Genomic DNA, 10,656 nt, shown 5'->3' with positions numbered 1-10,656 from the left:
AATATTTCTTAGATTCAATCTATTTACTTTTTTTTCTTGCAAAAAGGTCCATGATTTTTATAATCAATAATAGGTTATTCAGTTCGTTCAGTTTTTACAAGTGAAATTCAAATGATTCATTGAAATCTCCATTCCGACTTATATTACCTTTAATTTTCTTTCCAAAAGGTCCCTATGCGACGGCCCTCGTGTATTGCTTGTATGTGTGGCTTGTTAAGGGTGCTCTTTTTCTAGAGGATGATTGTTTGGTTGTGCAAGACACTCGGTCATTAAAGATCAATAGGAAACAGGCAGGCAACAAACAGGCTATAGAAAGAAACAATAATTGATGATTTACTAGATATTTATTGATATAAAATATGAAGACAATGAAAGAGAGGTGATCATATCTCTTAGTACTATCTAATCATCACTCCTTGCACATTATGAGTGAGTGTATGTCACTTTGTCCTCAAACTTATCTAAATGTCCTGTTGACGTTGTAGCTGGCTGTGCTCCTAGGTGGAGGTCCTGAACCTGGAGTTGGCGCTCTAGCGGGTTGAGTGTCGCCGGTGACTCAGTACTTGTGGAGTCTCAATCCAAAGTCACTGGTGTTAGTTGTGGGCACAGTAGGGCGGATGGCAGGATACTGTGATCACGAAGAGCAGAGCTGCTCTACCTCGGGCAGGATTGTGACTAGGATCAAGACAAATTAGGACAGTTCTCTCATGCTAGTAGGTATACCTGATGACAAAATAGCCAAACTGCTACGTATACAGAATAGCGCCGCACGAATAGTACTTAGAAAAACTAGACAAGATTCTGCTACTACGCTCTTGCGCACGCTCCATTGACTTCCCGTGAAAGCGAGAATAGATTACAAGGTCGCCACACTGTCATCAGTGTATATATAACAACGAGATGCCCTTGTACCCAGAGAGCCCTGCGCTCAATGGACTCAACGCTTTTAGTAGTGCCACGTTTCTCCATTAAAAGCTACGTTCTGCGGGCTTTTTCAGTGCACGGACCAAAGGTTTGGAACTCACTCCCCATTGATCTCAGACAGACAACATGCTATACCACTTTTAAGAAGAACATTAAGACCTACTTGTTTAAAACTTTTTTAGATTAGTTTTTGAATTACATTGTTGTGTTTGTGTTTGTAATGTTATTACAGCGCCTGAGCCTACATTTTGTTTGTTAACAGCGCTTTATAAATAAAATTAGCATACAGGAGTTCCTGTATAAACTCCTGTATGCTGATGATGCAGCTATTGCGGCTGATTCTGATATTCAGCTACAGTCCCTGGTTGACAAACTATCTGCTGCTTGCCAGAAGTTCGGCTTAAACATCAGTCAAAGCAAGACTAAGATACTTGTCCAAAACACAAACACTGCACCTCAAGTAAGCATTAATGGCCAACCACTAGAAATTGTTGATCACTTTTGTTACCTTGGCTCCATCATATCCAACAACACTCTACTGGATAAAGACATAAACAACAGGATAGCCAAGGCAATGGCCACCATGTCACGGTTGCAGAAAAGAGTCTGGGACAACATATTGCTGACTAACAGTACTAAAGCCCTAGTCTACCGGACCTGTGTGTTGAGCACCTTGCTGTACGGAAGTGAAACATGGTCAACCTACTCATGGCAGGAAAAAAAGCTGAATGTTTTTCACCTCCGATGCCTAAGGCGGATCTTTAAAATAAGGTGGCAAGATAAGATAACCAATGAGGAAGTGCTACAAAGAGCAGGGTGCCTGGACATCCGCTCTGTTATCAGCAGCAGACGCCTTGGCTGGCTTGGCCACGTTCGTAGATTGCCAGTAGGTCGACTTCCACAAGACATCCTGTATGGCGATCTAATAAAAGGCAGGAGAGCCGCTGGTCGCCCACTTTATACGGATGTATGCAAACGCGACATGAAGCTCTTCAAAATCGACACTGGCAACTGGGAAGAGGTGGCACTGGACAGATCCACATGGAGAGAGAGCATAAAGGAAGGGTCACAGATTGCAGATGTCATATACAACAGAAGCAGAAAGAAGGGTGATAATGCAACGGCGCCTGGTGATCACATATGCCCAACCTGCGATCTCAGTTGTGTATCAAGGATTGGCCTCTTTAGTCACACAAGAAGTTGCAAAGGGAAAAGATCGTCTCTCTCGAGACGTACAATGCCACAGAATAAATAAAATTATTATTATTATTATTATTATTATTATTATCTTATCGATGCCCTCAACCAAGGTGCATTCGTCAGATTGGTAAAATTGCTTTAGCGTACACTGGGGAGATGATGACAAATGGAATAGCTTAAATAGATGGCTAATAGTAGCAATATAACATGCAAGAGCAAAGTAAAGGAGATACAAATCTTATTTAAACATTAGCAAAAAGGGAGCGGTAACGGACAATGAACAATGGAATGAAACGAATGCGCGTTCAAGGGGCGCAACTCTTGTCCAAGCAAAATGGATAAATCGAAATAATTGACTACTCTTTTTTTTTTTTTAAGCGCAGAGTCAGTGAGTTGGATTTTAGATCATCAAGGCGGTCAGGTGAGATAAAGAAAAAAAAATAAGATGTACGAATATATACAAAGTTGTGACAACGATCAATTGACGCAATGTAGCGATAATAATATTAACACATGATAGATACAATATATGTACATGTACGAATGAAATGAGTATGTTTTTCCTACTTACGCAAGTTAGAAATACACGTAATGCACATAGTAAGCATACATGACACAAGTTTAATCCTAATACTATAATCCGGCAAGAAATCAATATAAACACAAAACTAATTAAGATGGAACTGTGATTAAGTTCGGCTTACCACCAGATATTCCACTACAAATAAGGAGGATGAATAATAATAATAATAATAATCTTTATTGTCCGTATGGAAATTTGTCTTACAATTTGTGCATTACACCAAACAAAAAAAAAACATTATAACTATAAGAAACCAAAGTGTACATTCACACCAGACTCACTCATAATTTACATGTGACAAAGTTTATATCAGATTGTTCTTATTTAATGATTTGATTGCCAGTGGAACAAAAGAGTGTTTGTGTCTCTTTGTCTTTGCTATCGGTGTCTTGTATCTCTTTTGTGATGGTAAAATCACAAAATCCTGACACAAAGGGTGATTCTTTATTTCGAGGATCTTGTTAGCTTTTTTAGAGATGTTCGTCTCAAACAACTGCCCAAATGGGGTTTGTTTTTTGCCAATGATTTTGCCAGCAGCATTTAGGATTCTATAAAGTTTATTTTTATATTTAATGCTCAGATTGCCATACCAGGCAGTGATATTGAAACTTAAAATATTGCAGATGTGAGCGTGATAAAACATAGCCAAGGCCTTTTCGCTAACATTAAACGAGGACAGTTTTCTTAGTAATCGTAATCTTTGCTGCCCTTTTTTGCTGATATAATCAGTATTTGCATTAAAATTTAGTTTATTGTCTAGGATAGTACCAAGGTATTTAAAGGTTTGCACAATTTCAATAGTCTCTCCAGCTACAGAAACAATATCATTTTCCTTCTTTTCCCTTCAGAAATCGACTATCATTTCTTTGGATTTTTTTTTTACTTTTAATAATAATACTAGAGTCCGGTCTCGACTGTCAGCAACCTGGAGAAATGACGAGGTATGTCCATTTCTGAATAAGTCGAGTTTATTATAAAGGTCCGGAAGAGATGGGCGAAAAATGGGAGAGGCGAGAGACTAAAGATTCTCTCCCAGTGGATAGATGAAATGAGCCAAGGGTCAAAGTCACACCTAGAAATGTCAAAAGGCGTGTTGACACGGATTATCTCCTTGATCAAAGAGAGACGTGGGTAGGGCTGAAGAAAAGAGCACCCCAAAGAATGAAGTATGTGCGGAAGTACTGTGTGGGTAGGTGTGTGGGCAATGCCCAGATGGTGTCCACTTTGAACGCTAATAATGACAGAAATAAATCAGAGAGTAAATACATCAAAACAAGTAAGTAGAACTTTACCTGAACATTTCTAGTTCTTTCAAACATGACCACAAGTTTTGATTATTGTCTATATTTCTGTGAGTGAGTGTTTAGGACTGTCATTCTTCTTTTCAACTGTTACATTTGCCGGCATCTCCGTCTCTCCTTATCTTATCTTCAACCTCTCTCTCTTTCTCCCCCTCTCTCTCTCTCTCTCTCTAAGACAACGGCCTAGCCAAATAATTGTTGGATTGTTTTTGCCAGAAAAAATAAAAAGAAAAGATACATGTCTGAGTGCCTTGTTTAACAGATATTAAAACAGACTAGAGAACGGAAGTGGTTATTTTCTAAAACAGACGAGAGAACGGAAGTGGATATTTCTAAAACAGACGAGAGAACGGAAGTGGCTATTTCTAAAACAGACGAGAGAACGGAAATGAATATTTCTAAAACAGACGAGAGAACGGAGGTGGTTATTTTCTAAAACAGACGAGAGAACGGAAGTGGTTATTTTCTAAAACAGACGAGAGAACGGAAATGAATATTTCTAAAATAGACGAGAGAACGGAAGTGGATATTTCTAAAACAGACGAGAGAACGGAAGTGGATATTTCTAAAACAGACGAGAGAACGGAAGTGGCTATTTCTAAAACAGACGAGAGAACGGAAGTGGCTATTTCTAAAACAGACGAGAGAACGGAAGTAGTTATTTTTTTTGTTTCTTATTAACACACAGAAAAACTTGGTTGAGAGTCGATGCAAACTTTGAGCTCATGAAAACGTAGATGATGAAGTTGATGGTAGCGTTAAGCTGACACAGATTTATATAACAGCTGCGTAGAAGAAAAAACAATTTATTTGACAAGAGTTTGACGGTGTCTGAGTACAGAAGAAACAGGTCAATGATGACCGTAGGTAATGACACGCAACAGTTGACTACACATACGGTGAGTAGCATTTTCAGGACCTTCACCTCCTTAAACTGCTTGGGCACGCTGGACGACAGCTGGGTCAGAGTGCTCTTGCGCCTTACGGTGATCTTGTAACCGATGACGATGGAGCAGACGATGGTCACGCACAATGTAAATGTAAGCAGCAGGTTTGGTAGTGCCATGTACAAATACTGGCTGATGCTGTCGAAGTGACTCATGTAAAATAAGCTGTACATGTATAACAAGACCGTCTTGTTCGTGATGGGTTCAACTGACCAATACAGTTCCACCAGAAACAGTGTCGGCGCCATGAGAACAATGACGTAGAGGTATATAAAAAGCACCAACCACTTGACGCGATATGTCGTAAAAATCCACGGCATCTGCAAGGGGAAGCACACCGCAACAAGTCTCTCCACTGCTATGAGAGTCGTATGTAAAATGCTTATGGCGACGAAAAAGTCTGGTATATAAAGGAAATAAACTTTGGTGAAGGATTCAATGTTATTAGCTAGTAATGGGTCGAAGTGAGCCACAATGCAGTGCACTTTTCTGATTGGCTGAAAGATGGAACAGAGGAGGTCGCTCACGGACAGTGAAAACAACAATATAGAGGTCGTCTCTTGAAGGCCATATTTGGACAAGATTAGAATGTTTATAATGTTGGTCACTACGCCAGAAACGCTGAGAAAATGAAAGAGGCCGCAGGAAAAGACTATGTCCAGTGTGTCGGATGCCACATCTTGGCCTTGGAAGGAAGCTGTGGACAACAGAGAAGAGAAATACAAAAATGCTTGGGTCAAAAAATGTAAATGTTTACAAAACTGTTTAACTAGCCAAGGGAGTTTAAGCGACCCCCGAAGGTGAAATAGCCGCTATTAGTTTTTTTAAGGTCTGTATGACCGTCTGTCTGACCGTCAGTCACGCTTAGATTGCGAAAACTAGAAAAATTAGAAAAAGATGTACTGGTATTTTTTATATCTTTCAAAGATTGATACAGCTGCTAAAAGTATATTTTTTGAAAGTGAAACTTCTAAGGTTTTAAATTTTAATTATGCAAGCAGTTTTTTTTTAAATTTAAAATACACCCTTTCTACAACTATTTACTAAAAATAGTTAAAAAAAAACAACTACACTGTGACTATATAAATAATAACAGAATATAGTAAGTATTATTTTAAAAATAGATTTAAATTCTTTTTAAAAACAAAGTTTAAATCAACTCAATCTGTCTGTCTGGTAAAAAGTATGTGCACTTTATTTTCTCTCAAACCCAATCTCGGATTAAGCTGAAATTTCGCACAATTATACCTGACAAAACAAGAATCAATTAATAAAAGAAAAACCCAAAATTTAAATTAGTCTCTATTGAGATTATGGCGCTAAACCACTTGGCCAACTCGCCCCCACATTAAACTTAGAATGGGTTATACTGAATCCCATCAAAGTCCGGACAGATCCTATAGAAACGCATCAGACTCATGCTCTATTTGTGAATAAAAATGTAAAAGCATTGTTTCCTTTCTGTCTTTGAACTTCAAACTAGAGTTTAAATGACTAAACGTGTTTCACTATATGGTGAGTTGGTTATAGAGAACACTTCTCTTACACGCGCAATGTCTTTTTCTAATCTGGGGAACTACGATGGCCATGTGTGGTAAAATATTTATTTTAAAATATAGACTTTACTATTTGATATGAAACCAGTTTTATTTGAACTTTTTATAACAGTAAGTCTATTTTATATTTTATATTATTAAACCTTGGCTGGCTTGGCCATGTTCACATAATTCCAAAAAGTTGACATCCACAAGACATTCTGTATGGTGATCTAACAGAAGGCAGGAGAGCAGAAGATCGTCCACTTTTAAAGTATAATGTTGTATGCAAACACGACATGAAGCTCTTCAAAATCAGCACCAACAATTGGGAAAAAGAGGCACTGGAGAGATTCACATGGACAGTGAGCATAAAGAAAGGATCCTGGCAGTGCCGGTCATAGGTTTTCGGAGGCCCTAGACGAAATAAATATGGTGGCCCGAAATTAAATAGAAAAATGAAAAATAAAATGACAGTTTGTGTGGAAACACAAACTCAAAATCGGCTCCCAAAGTGGTCCATCTAGAGTTTTCACCAGGATTCGAATATGGGACTTCCGGTTCCATGTGCTTTGCCCCTCAGCCACAGCAACTCCATATATTTATTTAGCAAACATTTTTTTTTTAAATAATAATTTTTATAATCTAAACATTCAAAATGATTAACATGTTACATGTAGGCCTACTAAAAAGAAATTAAAAAAGATTTAGTATTCTTACCAAATTGGCAAAAATCTAGACTAGAATTCTTATGACTTTAAACGTTTAATATTAAAATTACTAGACCTAGGCCAATGTTACGATCAGGAATAGTAGGCCTATAGGCCTTTTGGTACCGGGTAATGGTGTAGGCCTACTATGCCTTTCCTATCCGATTCACTTCTTAATGTGATTCTACTGTTTACATAAATAATAAATCTGCACCTCTAAGCTGTCAGAAGATAAGTTATTGCCTTAATAACTATATATATATATATATATATATATATATATATATATATATATATATATATATATATATATATATATATATATATATATATATATTGTTATAAACCTGGTGGTGGCACAGATGGGGGTAGTGGTGTGTGTGTAGTCAGCCGACGCAAATCGCCCCAGGCCAGCGCTAGACGAGCGGTCAACCGTGACGAGCTACGACGGTCAGCCAAGTCGAGTGTCAACAGGACAGTTCGGGAAGGATCGCCGTCGTGAACAGAGCTCAGGAGCGTCACGAGAGTTGTAGTCATCTGACCACCTAGAAACGTCCAGCGGCGTTCTGTCCGGTCGGGAAGGCCAATAGGGACCCTATATAAGAGCGGAGGTGTCGCAGTCAAGACGGTTGAGAAAGGAGGTTCAGAGCCCGGTTCACTACAGTCCGGTAGACTACAGCACAGTTCAGCGGTGTGGTTCTGTACGGAGCATTACGACGGTTCAGTGCGGAGTACTGTCAAGTACAGTTGAGACGACTGGCGTCTTGATCTTGGTCTGCGATCGAGTCCGACACAACGAGCCTTGTGTGTGAAGTCAGTCCTGAACTGTTGAACCCAGTGCAAGCCCGGAACGAGACGTAGAGGCCAGTGCAAGAGTTGATACGGCGGTACGGTGTTATCGGAGAGATATTTGTACAGTGTACGTGTTGCCAATTGTACAGTATTGGCTGTTATTTATTGACATTAAAGTGCTACGTTACTTTGGAGCCCCTGAGTTGTCAAGTTCTTTAAGTTGGTGGTGTATGGTGCAGTTTGCAGAGAGCCTGGAATATATATATATATATATATATGGCTTTTTCGTGACGGTAGACACCGGTACCAGTTAGGCAATCAATCACCTATTTTTTTTACAAAGAAAAAGCACTGTATGTATATATAGATTTGGTCTCTATTTAGTCTTTTTTAGACTGTCAACTGTATAATGAGGATATCTCAAAACTGCGCGCTATAAAAGTATTTTTTTTTTTAAACTTACATCCAAAGCGAAGATCGTATAATTTAAAAAAAACAAAAAACAAACATTTTAATCAGTATTTTATGCCATGAGTTAGTTAACAAGTGGAATTTTTTATATAATAATACATTGATACTTTTTCTATTGTGAACTTCAATAGAAATGTTTTGTACCAGTGTGCGAATCTATGAATGAAGCTTGAGTTTTAAATGAAAAAGTCTTTTACCTTTTTTTGAAAAAAAAAACTTACCTACCCTGAAGTTTTTCATATAATAGTGGTGTATTTTTTTTTAACAATCTGCTTGCATAGATATTTTTTAAAATTAAATGGTTCACGTTGGGAAAAAAAGGTAGCCGTTGCATCAGAACTTTGAATGATCTAAAATATTGTGATGTCCGATTTTTATTTTCTCTTCTAGTTTCTGAGATGTAAACGGTACGGACAGACGGACGGACGGACAGACCACAAAAAAAAAAAAATAATAGTCTATTCCCCTTTCGGGGACGCTGAAAATAAGAGCCAAAAATTAAAATTGATTGATTGATTTAAAACTAATGTACTCCATTGGAGACAAGTTGTACTACGTCTTCTTTAAAAATCGATGTGAGTCCTGTGCTAGGCCCCCCCCCCCCTTACCAAACGGAGGCCTAGGTGGCTGTCTAGTTTGTCTATGGCTAAGGCCGGCCCTGGACCCGGATTGTAGATAGCATACACAACAGAAGTAGAAAGATGGGTGAAAGTGCAAGAGCGCCTGGTGATGCCCAACCTGTGACCGCAGCTGTGTATCAACGATTGGCCTCTTTAGTCACACAAGAAACTGCACATGAAAAAGATCATCACATACCACTGAGAGATTTTCTTTAATTTAGCAAAAGTATAATAATAATGCTCAGCAATAATGTTTCAAGAATTGAAGTGTTAAATTTAGAAAATTTAGTAATTGCTTTTATAATTAAAAAGTTTCAATCTACAGGTTCCTGTCACATTAAGGTCCCAACTAGGCTTTTGCAAAATGAAAAGACTGGCCACCAATGTAAAGATGTGCTGGTAATCAATGTACAGATGTGCTGGTTATCAATGTAAGGATGTGCTGATTATCTATGTAAAGATGGTTATCAATGTAAAGATCTTATCTTATATAATACAGACGTTACTTCAAAAAAGAAGATGATTACGTCCTACGCGTCATGCATTTAGTCATGCATATCAACCAATGACTTAAATTCTGCCAAGTCACTGGTTTTCCTGGCTAGCTCAGGCAACGCATTCCATGCTCTAATAGCACAAATTTGTCCTAGCATATGGGACGAGGAATGTGCCTTTATCTTTGTGTCTTTCTGAGTATTTTATTAAACTTTCTTTTTGTATTTGAAGACTATGGTTCAGTGTTTTATGTATAATTGCTACTTTACTTTTAAGTCTTCTGCCCTGAAGGCTTTCTAAATTTAGTGATTTTACTAAAGGTGTTACTCTAGTCAAATGTGAATATTCGTTTGTTATGAATCTCACTGCTCTATTATGTGTCTGTTCCAGTTTCTTAATGTTTTCTTGAGTTGAAGGGTCCCAAACGGAGGATGCATATTATATTATTGGCCTAACCAAGATTAAATAACATTTTAGTTTTATTTTTTTATTTGATTTATAGAAATTTCTTTTAATAAATCCTAATGCTTTGTTGGATTTTTTTTTATAGTTTCATCAATATGTGGATTCCATGACAGTTTTTCATTTATTATAACACCTAGGTATTTTGTGTTTTTAGTCTGTGTTACTGGTTTGCCATGAATAAGATTAGTGGAATTAATTTGTTTTAGTTTTTTTGTTACTCTTAACAACTAACATTTTTCTGGGTAGAAAGACATGCTCCAATTTGATTCCCATTCTGTAATTCATCTAATTCTCTTTGTAAAATATCTGTGTCTTGTGTTGTTTTTATTGTTCTATATATTATGCAATCATCTGCAAATAATCTGACTTTTGTTCCTGAACTAATGCAATTTGGTAAATCATTTATGTAAATTAAAAATAGTAGTGGACCCAAGACTGTTCCTTGTGGTACACTTGAGTTTACTGTTATCGGTGTTGATTTAGAGCCATTTATTATTACAGTTTGTTCTCTCCCTATCAGAAAATCTTTAATCCACTGATGCAGTGGACCATTAATGCCGAAATATTTTAATTTTTTAAGCAAACTATGGTGGTGAACTTTGTCAAAAGCCTT

Source organism: Biomphalaria glabrata, chromosome 3 (assembly GCF_947242115.1).
Source record: "Biomphalaria glabrata chromosome 3, xgBioGlab47.1, whole genome shotgun sequence".
NCBI classification, from domain to species: Eukaryota; Metazoa; Mollusca; class Gastropoda; family Planorbidae; genus Biomphalaria; species Biomphalaria glabrata.
The sequence above is the reverse complement of the archived record's forward strand: the minus strand, read 5'-3'. Positions refer to the sequence as shown.